Raw genomic sequence first — 15243 nt, forward strand, 5'->3', positions numbered from 1 at the left:
GTCTGCTCTCTGGCCTCAAGTGATTTCTTCCTAAACCGGCTGCCCCCAAGGATATAACAGTTTGTGTACAGAGATACACTAGATCAGTGTTAAATGGCACATGGTATCTTAAAGAACATAGAACAACTGGGCCAGATTCTCATGTACCTTAAAGCCTGCTCTGCATTTCAAGTGCAGACAACTCCTAAATCCTCGGTTTAGGTGCTGAAGTCCCAGCTTTAGGCTCCACTGTGAGCTACAAAGCTCCCACTGAATGCTGTAAGCACCTGAACTCAAGTTTTCAAGGTAAAACCTCCCACAGTATCTAAGTTTCTGTCTCTGGGCACACCCGCTGCTGCCTCACTTTGAGTCCATCTGCCAATCTCCCACTTAAGCCCCAGAGTGATTCACAGACAAGGAGAAGACAGACATTTGTCCATATAGGTAAGTAGTGTGAGGAGCCTGATCCAGCAGGTGTGCTCAGAGGTCACCAACATCATCTGGTCCCATCAAAATCTGGAGTAGGGAGGCAGCAGTGGTGGTGCTCACATTAAAACTTTTAGCCCGGTGATTAGAGCACTCACCTGGGATGTGGGAGACCCAGGTTCAATTCCCCTCTCTTTCAGAGGTTGGGAGAGGATTTGAATAGAAGTCACCTACTTCACAAGAGCAAGCTCTAATTACTGAGCCATAAGCTATTCTGATGCGGGACTCCCCCAGTCTCTCCTGTTGAAGCTGTCCACTTTGGATAAATAATGAAAGTGTGATTAGAGCAGAGGAAACAGGACCAGGGTCTCCCAGTTCAGTGCCCTAACCACCAGGCTATAGAGTCACTTCTTTTTTCTAGCCCAATGATTGTGCCACTGTGGATAAATACTTAACTTGTCAGCAAGAGAGAATGGCTCTGTAGCTTACTGGTTAGGGCACTGATATAGGAGACCCATCATCCAGTCCCCATGCTCCAGTTGCTCTTTATGTATTCTGAGTCCTGAGAATATCCCATGATTCAGTGGTTAGAACATACTCCTGAGAGGAGGGAGCCCCCTCTTTAAATCCTTCTCCCCATCAGGCAGAGAAGGGGGAACTGAAGTTGGGTCTCCCACATGAGAGTTCTAACCAGCGGGCTAAGAGTTATAAGGTTGGCCAGTGCCTCCTGTTTTGTGTGGAGTGAGGCAGGCACCTAACTCATTATTGCAAGAATCTATGTAGGCATTTAAACCACCTGACTTCAGGAGAGGGGTTCCTGTTCATGGATAGCTAAGCAGAGATAGGTGCCTATCTCTGAGAGAGGGCAGGGCTTAGGACACACCCTTCACATTGGCATTTCCTTCTGGTTATCTTAGGTGGCTCCCTACTTCCTGTGCTGGTTTTTGTGGATCACATTGTAAGGGGCCTATATCTCCACATTCATTATGTGGGGAGCCTAGGCACCTAATTCAGGCTTTGTGGATAGCAGTGGTATACCTGGGATTTTCTAAGCGATTAAGTCCCTTTGTGGTTCAGGGCCTAGGCCCCAATCCTATTAATACTTACACACATACTTAATTTTATTCAGTGAGAGTAATACCATTGAAGTCAACAATATTATTTGCAGTGTGGAAAATTAAGCACATGAGTAAAGTGCAAATTAAGCACAGGAGCAGGGCTTAAGGACTAGATTCACTAAGGTACTCAGGATTGCAACACCTAACTCCTAGATGCCTTGCCTCCCTATGAAATTTTCAGTTAGGTGCTCAGGAATCCCATGTATTGCATAGTCAGAGGTGACTAAGAAAGGGATCCTCATAAGCCAGCAAGTAGCTGTCTAAGCTACTCAGGAATGAAATGCAGAGGAAAGGACAGGGCTTATGGGTCACATACACAAAAGACTTAGGGACCAGGGCATTCACCTGGGAGCTGAGACACCTGTTTTCAGATCCCTGCTCTATCTGATTCGGAGCAGGGACTTTAATGCTGGTCTCCTATCTCACAGGTGAATGATCTCATCACCAAGCTATTGGGTATTCTGGAGTGGGGAAAATCTCTCAGTCTCACTCTGTTGAAGCTCTTTCACTGAGTATAAATAATAATATAGTCATTGTGCCAGAGAGAGTGAGCAAGCAAGAAGCAGTGAGAGATTGATTCTATAGCTCAATGATTATAGCACTCACCTGGGCTATGGGAAAATAAGGTTGAAGTCCCTGCTCCCAGAAATATTTAAAAAGGTAGTTAGACACTTCAGACCCTGTGTGAATCTAGCTTTATGGTCCAGCTCTTCAAAGATAAATGAAAGTTAGGAGCCTAAATACCTTGGAGGATCTGGGCCTAAGTTACTATGCCAGCTGCAAAGCAGAGGAGAATTAGGACATAATCTTGTAAACTTTTTGGGGGCAAGGAGTGTCTGTTACTATTTGTCCATATCGCACCAACTACAATATCACCCCAAAACTGGTTGGAATCTCTGGGTAATATAAAAAATAATACTAATAACTAGGGCTGTTGATTAATTGCAGTTAACTCAAGCGATTAACTTGAAAACATTAATCGCGATAAAAAATTAATTGTGATTAATTGCAGTTTTACTCACACTGTTAAACAATAGAATACCAATTGAAATTTATTAAATAGTTTTGGATGCTTTTCTACATTTTCAAATATATTGATTTCAATTACAACACGGAATACAAAGTGTACAGTGCTCACTTTATATAATTTTTTTTATTACAAATATTTGTACTGTAAAAATGATAAACAAAAGAAATAGTATGTTTCAAATCATCTCGCACAAATAATGTAGTGCAATCTCTTTATCATGAAAGCACAGCTTACAAATGTAGATTTTTTGTTGTTACATAACTGCACTCAAAAACAAAACAATGTAAAACTTTAGAGCCTACAAGTCCACTCAGTCCTACTTCTTGTTCAGCCAATTGCCCAGAAAAACTAGTGTGTTTACATTTACAGGAGTTAATGCTGCTCACTTATTATTTTCAATGTCACTTGAAAGTGAGAACAGGCGTTCACATGGCACTTTTGTAGCTGGCATTGCAAGGTATTTACATGCCAGATATGCTAAACATTCGTATGCTCCTTCATGCTTCGACCACCATTCCAGAGCACATGCTTCCATGCTGATGATGCTTATTAAAAAGAATGTGTTAATTCAATTTGTGATTGAACTCCTTGGGGGAGAATTGCATGTCTCCTGCTGTTTTAACCACGTTCTGCCATATACTGTATTTCATGTTATAGCAGTCTTGGATGATGACCCCAGCACATGTTGTATGTTTTAACAACATTTTCACTGTAGATTTGACAAAACACAAAGAAAGTACCAATGTGAGATTGCTAAAGATAGCTGCAGCACTCGACTCAAAATTTAAGAATCTGAAGTATTATCCAAAATCTGAAAGGGAGGAATTGTGGAATCAGAGGTGAAAGTAAGCCAGTATGGTCCGGTACGGTGTACCGGACCGGCTTCCGCAGGCCAGCGATTTAAAGAGCCTGGGGCTCCCGGCAGCAGCTGGAGTGGAACCCCAGGCCTTTTAAATTGCCGACGGAGCCCCGGAGGCTCCCAGCTGCCACTGCTACCCCAGAGCTTGAGGCTCTGGTGGAGATTTAAAGGGCCTCGGGCTCCACTGCGGTAGTGGTGCCTGGAGCCCCTGGCCCTTTAAATCACCGCTGGAGCCCTGCCGCCGCTATCCCAGGGCTCCAGCAGCGGGGCTTGGGCAGCCATTTAAAGGGCTCAGGGATCCCAGCCACCACTACTGCAGCCAGAGCCCCGTGCCCTTTAAATCTTGATTTAAAGGGCCTGGGGATTTAAAGGACCGCCTCTTCTGGTTGAGGCCCTGCCCCTTCTGGTTGACGCCCCGCCCTCCTGCTCAGGACTCCGGCATACTGGTAAGTCTTTTAAGTTACTTTCACCCCTGTGTGGAACGTGCTTTCAGAAGAGTTAAAAGAGCAACACTCTAATGTGGAAACAACAGAACCCAAACCACCAAAAAAAAAAAAATCAACCTTCTACTGGTGGCATTTGACAGATGATGAAAATGAATGTGCATTGGTCCGAACTGCTTTGGATTGTTATTGAGCAGAACCCATCAGCAGCATGGATGCATGTCCTCTGGAATGGTGGTTGAAGCATAAAGGGACATATGAATCTTTAGTGCACCTGGCATGGAAATATCTTGGGACACTGGCTACAACAGTGCCATGCAAACGCCTGTTCTTACTTTCGGGTGACATTGTAAACAAGAAGCAGGCAGCATTATCTCCTGCAAATGTAAACAAATTTGTTTGAGCGATTTGCTGAATCAGAAGTAGGACTGAGTAGACTTGTAGGCTCTAAAGTTTTACATTGTTTTATTTTTGAATGCAGTTATTTTTTATACATAATGCTACATTTGTAAGTTCAACTTTCATGATAAAGAGATTGCACTACAGTACTTGTATTAGGTGAATTGAAAAATACTATTTCTTTTGTTTTTTTACAGTGCAAATATTTGTAATAAAAAATAATATAATGTGAGCACTGTACATTTTGTATTCTGTGTTGTAACTGAAATCCATACATTTGAAAATGTAGAAAATATCCAAAAATATTTACATAAATGGTATTCTATTGTTGTTAACAGTGCAATTAATTGCGTGATTAATCGCGATTAATATTTTTAATCGTACGATTAAATAAGAAAAGTATGTATTTTCTGTGGATTCTTTATGGCTATAAAGAAAGCTTAATCAGCACAGTTACTGAATAATTAAGAGTGAAGCATTTTAATTTTTGTGGTCACTGCTGAGGTTAAGGGCTTGTCTACACAGGAACATCCAGGAAAATAAATCCAAATTAACTAAATGTGTGAATTTGATGTGGCTTAATTAAACCACATTAAACCCCTGTGTGAATGCTGTTATTTAGAGTTAAAGTGGCCTTAATTCAGTTTATTTTAGTTCACTCTGGAATGCTACTTTGATTCTGAATTAGTGTGTTCACATAGGGGTTTAATGTGGTTTAATTAAGCTACCTCAAATTCACACCTTTAGTTAATTTGGATTTATTTTCCTGGACATCCCCATGTAGATAACCCTTAAATTGTTTATTACAGATGGATAAAATTGTTCCTAAATTTTTGTTTATACCTCAGCGGAGGATTACCAGAGGAACTGAGTGGAGCAGAGAACTCATAACTGAGCTGCTTGAGGAGAAGGGGTGAGCAAAGCAGTTGGACTGACCTGTCAGAGGGACGAGAGAAAAGGAGGCAATAGAACTCAGTTGCCAGTCACAGGGGAGGAGGTGGAACAAACTATTATAGCTGATACCCATTTGAAAGGGAGGTCAATGGGTCTACCAATGTCAGCCACACAAGAATTGCTTTGGGATAAGGATATGGGACCAGAAAGAAGCATGCTGCTGAACATGAGGATAAGCCTTAGCTTGAATGTATTGTCTATTAGTTCTCTGATTAGAGGTCTGTGGTGATAGGGATGGTGGGAGATTGGGGGCTTGTCTACACTGGCAAGTTTCTGCGCAGTAAAGCAGCTTTTTGCACTCAAACTGCAGACGTGTACACACTGCCAAGCCACTTAGTGCACAGAATCTCCTCAGTTGCAGCCCTGCAAAAAACCCACCTCAACGAGAGTCGTAAGGCTAGTTGTGCAGAGGCTCTTGCGCTCTATTGCCAGTGTTGACACTTGATTGCTTTCTGCACTGTAATTGTCCTCCAGAGCTGTCCCATACTGCCTCAAGTGGCTGCTCTGCTCATTGTTTTGAACTCGGCTGCCCCGGAGAAATTAGCACCTCCTCTTTCAAAGCACTGTTTCTGACAGCCCTTGCATGCTGCGCTGATCTGCTCTGGGACACAAAGCAAACCATTGATGTGGAATGCTCATGCTATTGAACACAGAGGCAGCTGTCTGTGTGTGTGTGTGTGTGTGTGTGTGTGTGTGTGTGTGTGTGTGTGTGTGTGTGTGTGTGTGAGAGAGAGAGAGAGAGAGAGAGAGAGAGCAAATCGCCCAGAGAGGGAGGCGGGGGCTGATGTTGGGGTTTCCCCCTTCCCCTGCCTAAGGACTGGTTGCTTCCTGCCGCTATCTCAACTTACAAGACAGCATGCTGACACACTCTCTGTCCCCCATAACATACTCTCTCCCCACTCCATACACACACACACTCCCTGTCACACCCTCTCCCCCACCCACGTCAGTTGAAAATCAGCTGACAATGTAGTAGGATGCCTACGGAACAATGGGATTGGGAAACCTGCATCATGTGACTCTGTGCCTGCCCCATGAGGCATTGCAAACCCTTCCCAAAGCACCCTCTGGCCAGTTGCACAGTGGGGCAGTTACCACAATGCACTGATGTCTTTGCCGTTGGAAGAGCTGCTAATGTGGATGTCACAAGTAGCACAGTGTGGACATGCAACAGTGGTTTAATTCCAGCATTTTAATAAAAGTGGTATAATTTATGTTGCAGGAACTTGCCAGTGTAGACATACCCTGGGTCTGGGCTTTGCAGCTACAATCAGATAGTTCAAAAGCTTTATCATTCCTAGCAAAGCAAGTAGCAGTTTAACTTCCTAACCAAACTAGTGAAAGCTCTATAGCAACTTTTAGAGGTTAGCGAACTTAGCAATAGCGGTAAGGCAGTTTGATTTAATTTTAAGAGGGAGAATAAGATTTGCAAACAATGGGGCAAGGTTAGGTAGTTTAAAGGCTGTTATTTTTGACAAAAAGGCAAGTAAGGTTTTAACTTGCCAACCAAGCCAGAAAAGGTTATGTGCAGCAAACCAGAACTTGATTTGAACTTAGGAGGCAGATGGCCTCTTTAATATTTTGTTACGGCCTGGCAACTGCCAGCTTAGCTTTACTGCCCCCAGGACCAGGTAGCTTAATTTGCAAACTCATATTTGACTCACAAACTATTTGTAAAAATGTCATACACACAGAGAAGTGGTTAACTTAAAAAATAGCTGGAAAATATCAGAACTCTTCAAAAATCCTATTGGGTTCTTTTTGGTAACCCTCCTACCAGCACCATCAGCCTAAATCAGTGTTGGGCAACCTGCGGCCTGCATGCGGCCTGTCAGGGTAATCTGCTGGCGGGCTGCCAGTTTGTTTACAGAGTATTAATACTGAATGTCCTGAGCCAAGTAAGGGTAACTCACCATATGGTAGACCATATGGTAAAGAAGTGTATACTAAGAAATATTACAAACTGAGATATGAACTCACTTTCCAGAATTCATGGAAAGCTGAGTACCCATGGATTTCATGTCAGAAAGATAAAATGTCTTGTGTAATTGGCAAAAAGCATCTGAGAAGATTTATAATAAGGCCAGGCCTACTGTCAGTGGACGTAAGACCTTTAGAACTCATTCCCTACATGTACATGGCTGCTCTGCTCTTCCCCTGAAATGCATGGAAGCAGAGAGTGTGTCAGTCTACAAATATCGTTTCTTACTACATTGCTCCATAAAATACAAAATGAGCGATCCAATAATTTGCCAACATATTTATCGCCACCTATGCAGTTGCTAAACATGATTTCGGTTTTCGAAATTACAAAATAGTCTCCCAATTACATGGTCATAAATTATTTTAACTAGTATAAACTATATTAGCACCCATGGAGTGAAAACTTTATAGAAACAATTAAAAAGCTTCTTGATGAAGTGGCTCAAAAATGTATACAGAACGCTAGATTTATTACTGTGCTTGCTGACAGATCTGCTGGCAGATTTATAGTTGAGCAGGATTTGATGTATGTCAGATGTGTGCAGAATAGGACACCTTATACTCTCTTTGCTGACATGACATGACATGATCTGGAACAGCTGATGGTTTCACATAGGGAATAGAAATACCTTTAGGGGTTATGGAGATCAAGGCAGAACAGCTCAAATCAAAACTGGTTGGCCTGAATTTCGATAATATAGCAGTGAATATGGGATATTCAAATAGTTTGCAGGCCAAATTTAGTCAAGATGTTGTGCTTTTGTAGTGCACTGTATCAGCCATAGTCATTAAATTGTCATTCTGGGCCAAAGAAAAGACTACCCCTATGTTTAAGAGTTTGATAGTGGGAGTGAGCAGAGGGAAGATAGTTTACTATTTAATACAATGGTAATGATGTACCACTCTTGCTGTTGAGGCAAGTCGGAGGGTGCTTTCTCCCATTTGGTACCTATTTCAGAAAGTGAGTCAGGGTCTGGTGTACCCTAAGTTAGGTATATTCTTAAAGACAACAAGTAAGGTAAATTTGGGGGCACATGTTTTTCAGGATGGCCTCAATCAGTATTGTGACTGAATTCTCTTACTTTTCAAAGGGATAATCTAATTTTTCTTGAGGCCATGCAAAAGCTAGCCAAAACCAAGGAAAAATCATGAAAATTTCATTTAAATTTTTTTTACTAGAAATGCCATGCTGGAGCTCATAGCAATGGAAGATTGTTCCAGCCCTTGATTCTGAAAAGTCATCCGAAGGAATGGCAAATTTAAAGAAATAAACATTCCTGGGTCTCAAGAGACAAAATAATAATAAATTAGATCTAATGCTTGAAACTACTATTGAACATATGGATGCCAGATTCACCAAGCTAGAGCAATCACCATTCATATAGTTTCAATACTTTGATGTCACCTACTGGCCTGCCTACTGATTTAAAAAAACAAACAAACCCAACAACCACCACCACAATCCATTACTACATTGCTTCTGGGTACTCAGCATTTTTTAAATCAGCCCACATATGTAATTTTTTGTAGAATTAGAACCCTGACTTAAGGTATCCAATTTGGAAAATCATAGATTGGGTCTTTTATTTAGGTACTTATATATGGATTTAGGAGCTTGATTCTAGGCACCCAAGTTTGAAAATTGTATATTAATCCAAATTACTTGTGAAGGTGAATTGATCTTATTTGTGATTTACTAAACAGCAGTAGACCTCTGACCTATACTGTTGTTCTACAATAGTATCATCCTGGCCACTTAGTACTAAATTTCTTAATGACATGTTATAAGATCTATTTTTAGAGCTGAGCAAGCATTTAATAACAAATACTTTATTAAATGAACATTCATATTATTAAAACTGCATCATACAGATATTAATGAAGAATTAAAACAAGTGAGGTACAAACACAGGTAAAGGGAATTAAATAAACAATCTAATCAAACACACACTGTTTATTAAGGTGATGGTATTGAACCAGGCACCATGTAATGAAGTTCCCAGATCTGGCTCATTCATGCAAATCCACAAATCTCTGGGGCAGCCCCAGGGATGGTGCAAGGTAGGGTCAGGGGATGAACTCCTTTGCGTGTCGATAGACAGAGAGAGCACAGTGTGCTGGGGTATTTTTGTCCATCCATGGTCTGCAGCCATCTTGCCATGCTACTTTTTAATATAATGAGTGACTGAAGGAAGGCCAAATATTAGAGAGATTGTGACATTTCATACAATGTCAAACCACTTTATGCTCAGGATTTGGCACTAAAAAATATTCACACACACAGTATTTTGCAGTATTTACCCAGCTTTACCTATTTTCAACCAGAATGAGAAAATTAAGATATATATTCTGCTCTGGAAACATGCATATTTATACTGATGTCATTGAAAGGAACAGTGACAATGGATTTTTATGAAACTGGATGGGTTTTGGTCCAAAACATGAGTGAACTCCCTATACAGCTATTGTTATCTTTGGTTGGGAAGGGACAGAGCAGGAGGTGTTCGTCATCTGCTTACCCTGAAGATCCCTGGTGTGGCTAAGCCTAGAGGCACCTGCCACTTTAAGTGTGTCATTCACCACCAGGAATCATATTCCTCTTTGATAATGTCATCATTTAGGGCAGAACTGTGCCTTGGACCATGCCTTAAAGGAGCATAAGGGAGACTAAGAACTCCTCCACCTCTTTAAGCCCCTTTAAGGGCTATCCAGATCTTGCAACTAGGCATGCCCCAAAGTGGGTGCTTTGACCCCACTACTTTTCCAGGTGTAGGTGGATAGACAGAGCTAGGGCATGGTTTAACCTTGGAAACACTGAATTATTAAGTACCTTTCATCCAGAAAGGTCCCAGTGTGACTTGCAGATTATGTTACAGCATCCCTGGCTCCAAAGCTACGGCTAAGGTTGAGAAGAGAAGCCCACTGTAAGCTCTTATTTTCAGTTTCTTGTAGCTTTCACAAACTTTCTTTCAGAGCAGAAGCTTCAACGTGGTTAGGTTCAGCCCAGTGCTGAAATTCTTTTGGAAAGACCGAGCAAGCTCATGTATCTGTTCTAGAGTTGGGTAAGCATAAAGCAACCTTCTAACCTTTTCTGCATTCCAGTAAGAAAAATAGTTTAAGGCCCAAATTCTGCCCTTACCCACATGTCGGTGGGAGTTGTATGCATGAATCAGAGGCCAGACTTTGGCCCTAAATATTCCAAATAGACATATAGCTAGTTTTCATTGATAACCTCTTCAAATTACAAAACTGACTTAGCTATGTTATTCGTATTTAACAAGATATGCTTGACCACATGCCTACATGATTTTCTTGATGTTTTAAAATTCCTATAACTGCTTCCTGAGCCACAAACATAACTATACAGAAAAGAGGAACTGTGGCAAAATGAATAATGGAAAGAATGATATTTTCTTTACAAGTTTAACTGCATATTTCCACTGCCCGCACAACTCTCTTTGGGTCATATTCTTACCATCTTACTTGACGAATAGCCCCACTGAGGAAAGGTTAAAGGTATGTTTGAATATGAGTAAGCATGGCAGAATCTGGCTATTTGTTAGCAGATGTGGTGATGTACAGATGTAGAACTGTTAAATCAATAAGGAAAATACAATTTTTCCAATGGCAATATAATTGCAGCAGTTCTGTTGCACAAGATCACATCTGCTGACACAGACTAAGATTTCATCTGCTAGCACAAACTAAGATTAAGCTGTAAAGCTTCAATGTTTGCACCTGTCTCTTCTCATCTGAGAGATCGTACCACCAGCAGCATAATGCTGCTTAGCAACAAAGTACTAAAATATAATGGGGGAGGAGAAATACAAAATAGAAGCTATTTTATATCTAAGCATACTTACCTCTACAGGAATATTTTTTCAGTATTTGCCATGGGGCACTGGTGGGCTGTTTAATATCAAGGGCCCCAATCCTACAAACAGTTATGCCACGTGCTTTCTTTGGACTACTCAGGGTACTAATGTTAAACACATATGTTAGTGTTTGCAGGATCAGGACTATGTTCTTAAGGCCAACTACCTTAATGGCTAATTGTTTTTTGCTTTAATATCTAGTAGCTAAAATATAAAAGACTGTAATTCAATTATAAGCATACATTTTCCTTCCATTTTCTGTTTCTTTATTAGGGCATAATTTTGTAAATACTTATGCATGTGTGTAATTTCAGCTGCATAAGCAATCCTCCTTAAGGATCAGGTCCTCTTCAGATTTCACAAGCTCCACAGAGCTATTATTCTATATTATTTCACACCAGCTATTATCAATTAAAGGCAAAGTATAAATTTAAAGAACCTTACTTTTTTTGACCAAGAAACTAAAAATACATAATATTGTTAGTAATGGGGTGGACTCTGGTAGAATGGGGGACGTTACCCAGACATCTATTGGAAAAATAATACAGCAAAACAGAAAATTTCCAGTATGTTCTTTAAATGTTTTGGAAACAACTTTTTGTTTCAGAAAATGGAGGAAGTAAACAAAGAGACAACCATTTTAGACTTGATTCTGACCAGCAGGGAGGAATTGGTGGCAAATTTGAAGGTGACAGGTAACTTGGGTGAAAGTGATCATGACATGATAGATTTCATGATCCTAACAAGAGGAAGCAGTGAGAGCAGCAGAACAAGGGCAATGGACTTTAAAAAAAAAAAAAAAAGCAGACTTTACAAATTTAGAGAATTGGTAGGGGTAAGGTCCTATAGGAAGGAATATAAGGAAAAAGGGAATTCAGGAGAGCTGACTGTTTCTCAAGGAGACAATATTAAAGGCACAACTGCAAACTATCCTGATGAGAAGGAAAGATAGGAAGACTTATAAAAGAGGCCAATATGGCTCCATCAGGAGCTCTTTAATGACCTGAGAAATCAGAAAGGAATCCTACAAAAAGTGGAAACATGGATGAATTGCTAAGGAGTAGTACAAAAGAATAGCAAAAGCATGTAAGGATAAAATCAGAAAGGCTAAAGCACAGAATGATTTTTACCTAGAAGGGGCACAAAGGAAAATAATAAGAGGTTCTTTAAATACATTAGGAGCTAGAGAAAGACAAAGGAAAGTATAGGCCCTCTAGTTAGGGAAGGAGAACTAATATCTGATGACACTAAAAAGGCTTCAGTTTTCACTCACAAGGTAATGATGACCAGTTAATCAATATGATTAATATGAACAGCACATCCCTCACCCGCGCCGCTTCCCGCCACCCCCATTGGCCTGGGACAGCGAACGGTGGCCAGTGGGAGCCGCGATCGGCCGAACCTGCCGACGCAGCAGGTAAACAAACTGACTGGCCCCCCAGCGTGCTTACTATGGTGAGCCATGTGCCAGAGGTTGCCGACCCCTGATCTAGATCAAATTACTATAAGGTGTGTTTACAACTGATTGAAAGACTGTACTGAAAGAGTGGTTCACTGTGGTCCCACATGGGTCAGTTCTGAGTCTGGTATTATTCAATATTTTCATTAATGACTTGAATAATGGAGTAGAGAGTTTGTTAAGAAAATCTGCAGATGACACCAAACTGGGAGGGATTGCAAACATTTGGGAAGACAGGATGAGAATTCAAAACTATCTTGAAAAATTGGAGAATTGGTCTGAATCTAACAAATTCAATAATGAGAAGTGTAAAGTAAAACACTTAAGAATCCATGACTACAAAATGGAGAATAACAGACAGGTAATAGTTGCTGAAAAGGATCTGCGGTTAGAGTGGATCGCAAACTGAATGAGTCAACAATGTGATGCAGATGCAAAAAAGGTTAATATTCTGGGCTATATTAACAGAAGTGTCATATGTAAGACATGGGAGATAATTGTTCCATTCTACTTGGCACTGGGGAAGCTTCTGCTGGAGTACTGGGTCCAGTTCTGGGAGCTGCACTTTAAGAAAGATGTGAATAAATTGGAGCGGGTCTGGAGGACAACATCACAAATGATAAAAGATTTAGAAAACTTGACCTATGAGGAAAGGTTAAAAAAATGGACAGGTTTAGTTTTGTGAAAAGAAGACTGACAGAGGACCTAATACACCTCTACCCCGATATAACGCAACCTGATATAACATGAATTCGGATATAACACCATAAAGCAGCGCTCCGGGGGGGCGGGGCTGCGTGCTCCGGCGGACCAAAGCAAGTTCGATATAACGGGGTTTCACCTATAATATGGTAAGATTTTTTGGCTCCCAAGGACAGCGTTATATCGGGGTAGAGGTATATTAGTCTTCTAATGTGTTAAGGGCAGTTATATAGCGGACTGTGATCAATTATTCTCCATGTCCACTGAAAGTAGGACATGAAATAATAAACTTAACCTGCAGCAAGAGAGATTTAGGTTAGATATTAGGAAAAACTTTCCAGCTGGAAGGACAGTTAAGCACTGGAATAGGCTTCCAAGGGAGGTTGTAGAATCCCCATTATTGAGGGTTCTTAAGAACAAGTTGGACAAATATTGATCAGGGATGGTCTAGGTTTACTTGGCCCTGCCTCAGCACAGGGAGCTGAACTTGATGACTTCTTGTGGTCCCTTCTTGCCTTATGTTCCTATGATTCTATACATGCAGGTGATGCCATGATTTATGTGAACATTTTCCCTTTATTTTTGCATTTCTAGAATCTATTTACAATAATATTTTATCAAATATTTCTATGCATTTATCCATTTATTTTAATACTGAACTTTAGATCAGAGACGTTTTCCCCCTTTTTAGTGATATGAAATAATTACACACAGCTGATGATGTCATTAAAAAAATCCATTTCAAAATGGAGCTTCATGGGTACAGAGAAAGAGCATAGAGATGATAATGGCTTTGAAGCACCCAAACAAGGTTTTTTTTTTAAAATCAAAATAACCAAACTGTCCTAGTGCTTGACAAACAGTTTGTGGAATGTTTGAGTTTGGGTTTATTTTTCCATTGGAACAGTTCCTGCTTGCTATTGTTGTTCAGCGACTGTTCGATTTTATCGTGCATAAAGGACTTTGGGCTGCTTTTATTTTTAATTGTATTTTGAGGCTCAGTGAATAACCAGGGTGGGTACTGAAGTGTATTTTAAAGAATATTTTTTTAAAATTCCATATTCTGTTACCCTCGTGTCTTATGTATTTCTTTGGGGAGGGAAGGCACAAGAGCATCATTCAGGTGCAACTGGCCACCCTTCTCTTCTAACTACTGTTACTGCTGCTGAAGGTAATCCTTGTAATCCAACAATATACAGGTGTATATTTTTCATGTATTGAATGTGATTATACAGGCAAAATCCTTACTGCTGTATGTATCATATGTGTGTAGAGCATATTTATGATAGATGCATGTATTGTACCTATCCCTGTGGCTGCAGTAAATATGTCTCTGCACAGCTGGTGTGTGCATGTAAGCATTTTTATCTGTATGTAGGTTTATGCCTTGTCTGGGGTAATCAATACAGTACCACATACACATTAGAAAATCATGATTTAGGCCACCAAAATCATATTTGCTTAGAAAACCAAAGGTTTAAAAAACAAAAACTTTAATTTTTTTTTTGAACCTTGAGATAACATTTGGGTCACATTTTCAAGCTTTTCTCCCCAAACATGACAGTTAGAAATTTAAACAAACAAACAAACAACCCCCCGGGGGAAATTTTCACCTAATCACATGCTCCTGTACAAGCTGGGGGTTCAAGAAAACCATGCGAACTGACAATATTGTCTATGTACATGAAAGCACGGTATGCGTGTATACATTGTGTGCATTGTTTTATATCCATTTATCGTTGTGTATATTGAGTGTGGATTCCATGTATGCGCATTTGTCACTCTCCTTGTGTGTATGTGTCGGCATACTTGTCTGCGTGTCAACACATTTGCATATGCATTCTCGTTTCTATGTATGTATGTGTGCATTTCTGCATATGCCTTTCGAACACACACGGGTTTACACGTTGTGTGTCTGCACGCCCGGTGTATGTGCGCCTGCCCTGTTTCTGTGCCAGTGGAGTCTCAGCCGTTGCTGCGAGACTGAAGGCTACTGTAGTCTAGCCTCGGCGAGAA

At 40.6% G+C, this 15243-nt stretch overlaps 1 protein-coding gene across 1 annotated transcript in view; it reads right to left on the minus strand.

The window, feature by feature from the left end:
- ITGBL1 (integrin subunit beta like 1) overlaps nucleotides 1–300 on the minus strand; it is a 220838-nt gene extending 220538 nt beyond the window's left edge. The window contains exon 1 of the mRNA XM_045008639.1: nucleotides 148–300. The gene's annotated coding sequence lies outside the window, so the exon portion shown is untranslated. The remainder of the gene's footprint in view (nucleotides 1–147) is intronic.
- Nucleotides 301–15243: the final 14943 nt, after the last annotated feature.

Source organism: Mauremys mutica, chromosome 1 (assembly GCF_020497125.1).
Source record: "Mauremys mutica isolate MM-2020 ecotype Southern chromosome 1, ASM2049712v1, whole genome shotgun sequence".
Taxonomy (NCBI): Eukaryota; Metazoa; Chordata; order Testudines; family Geoemydidae; genus Mauremys; species Mauremys mutica.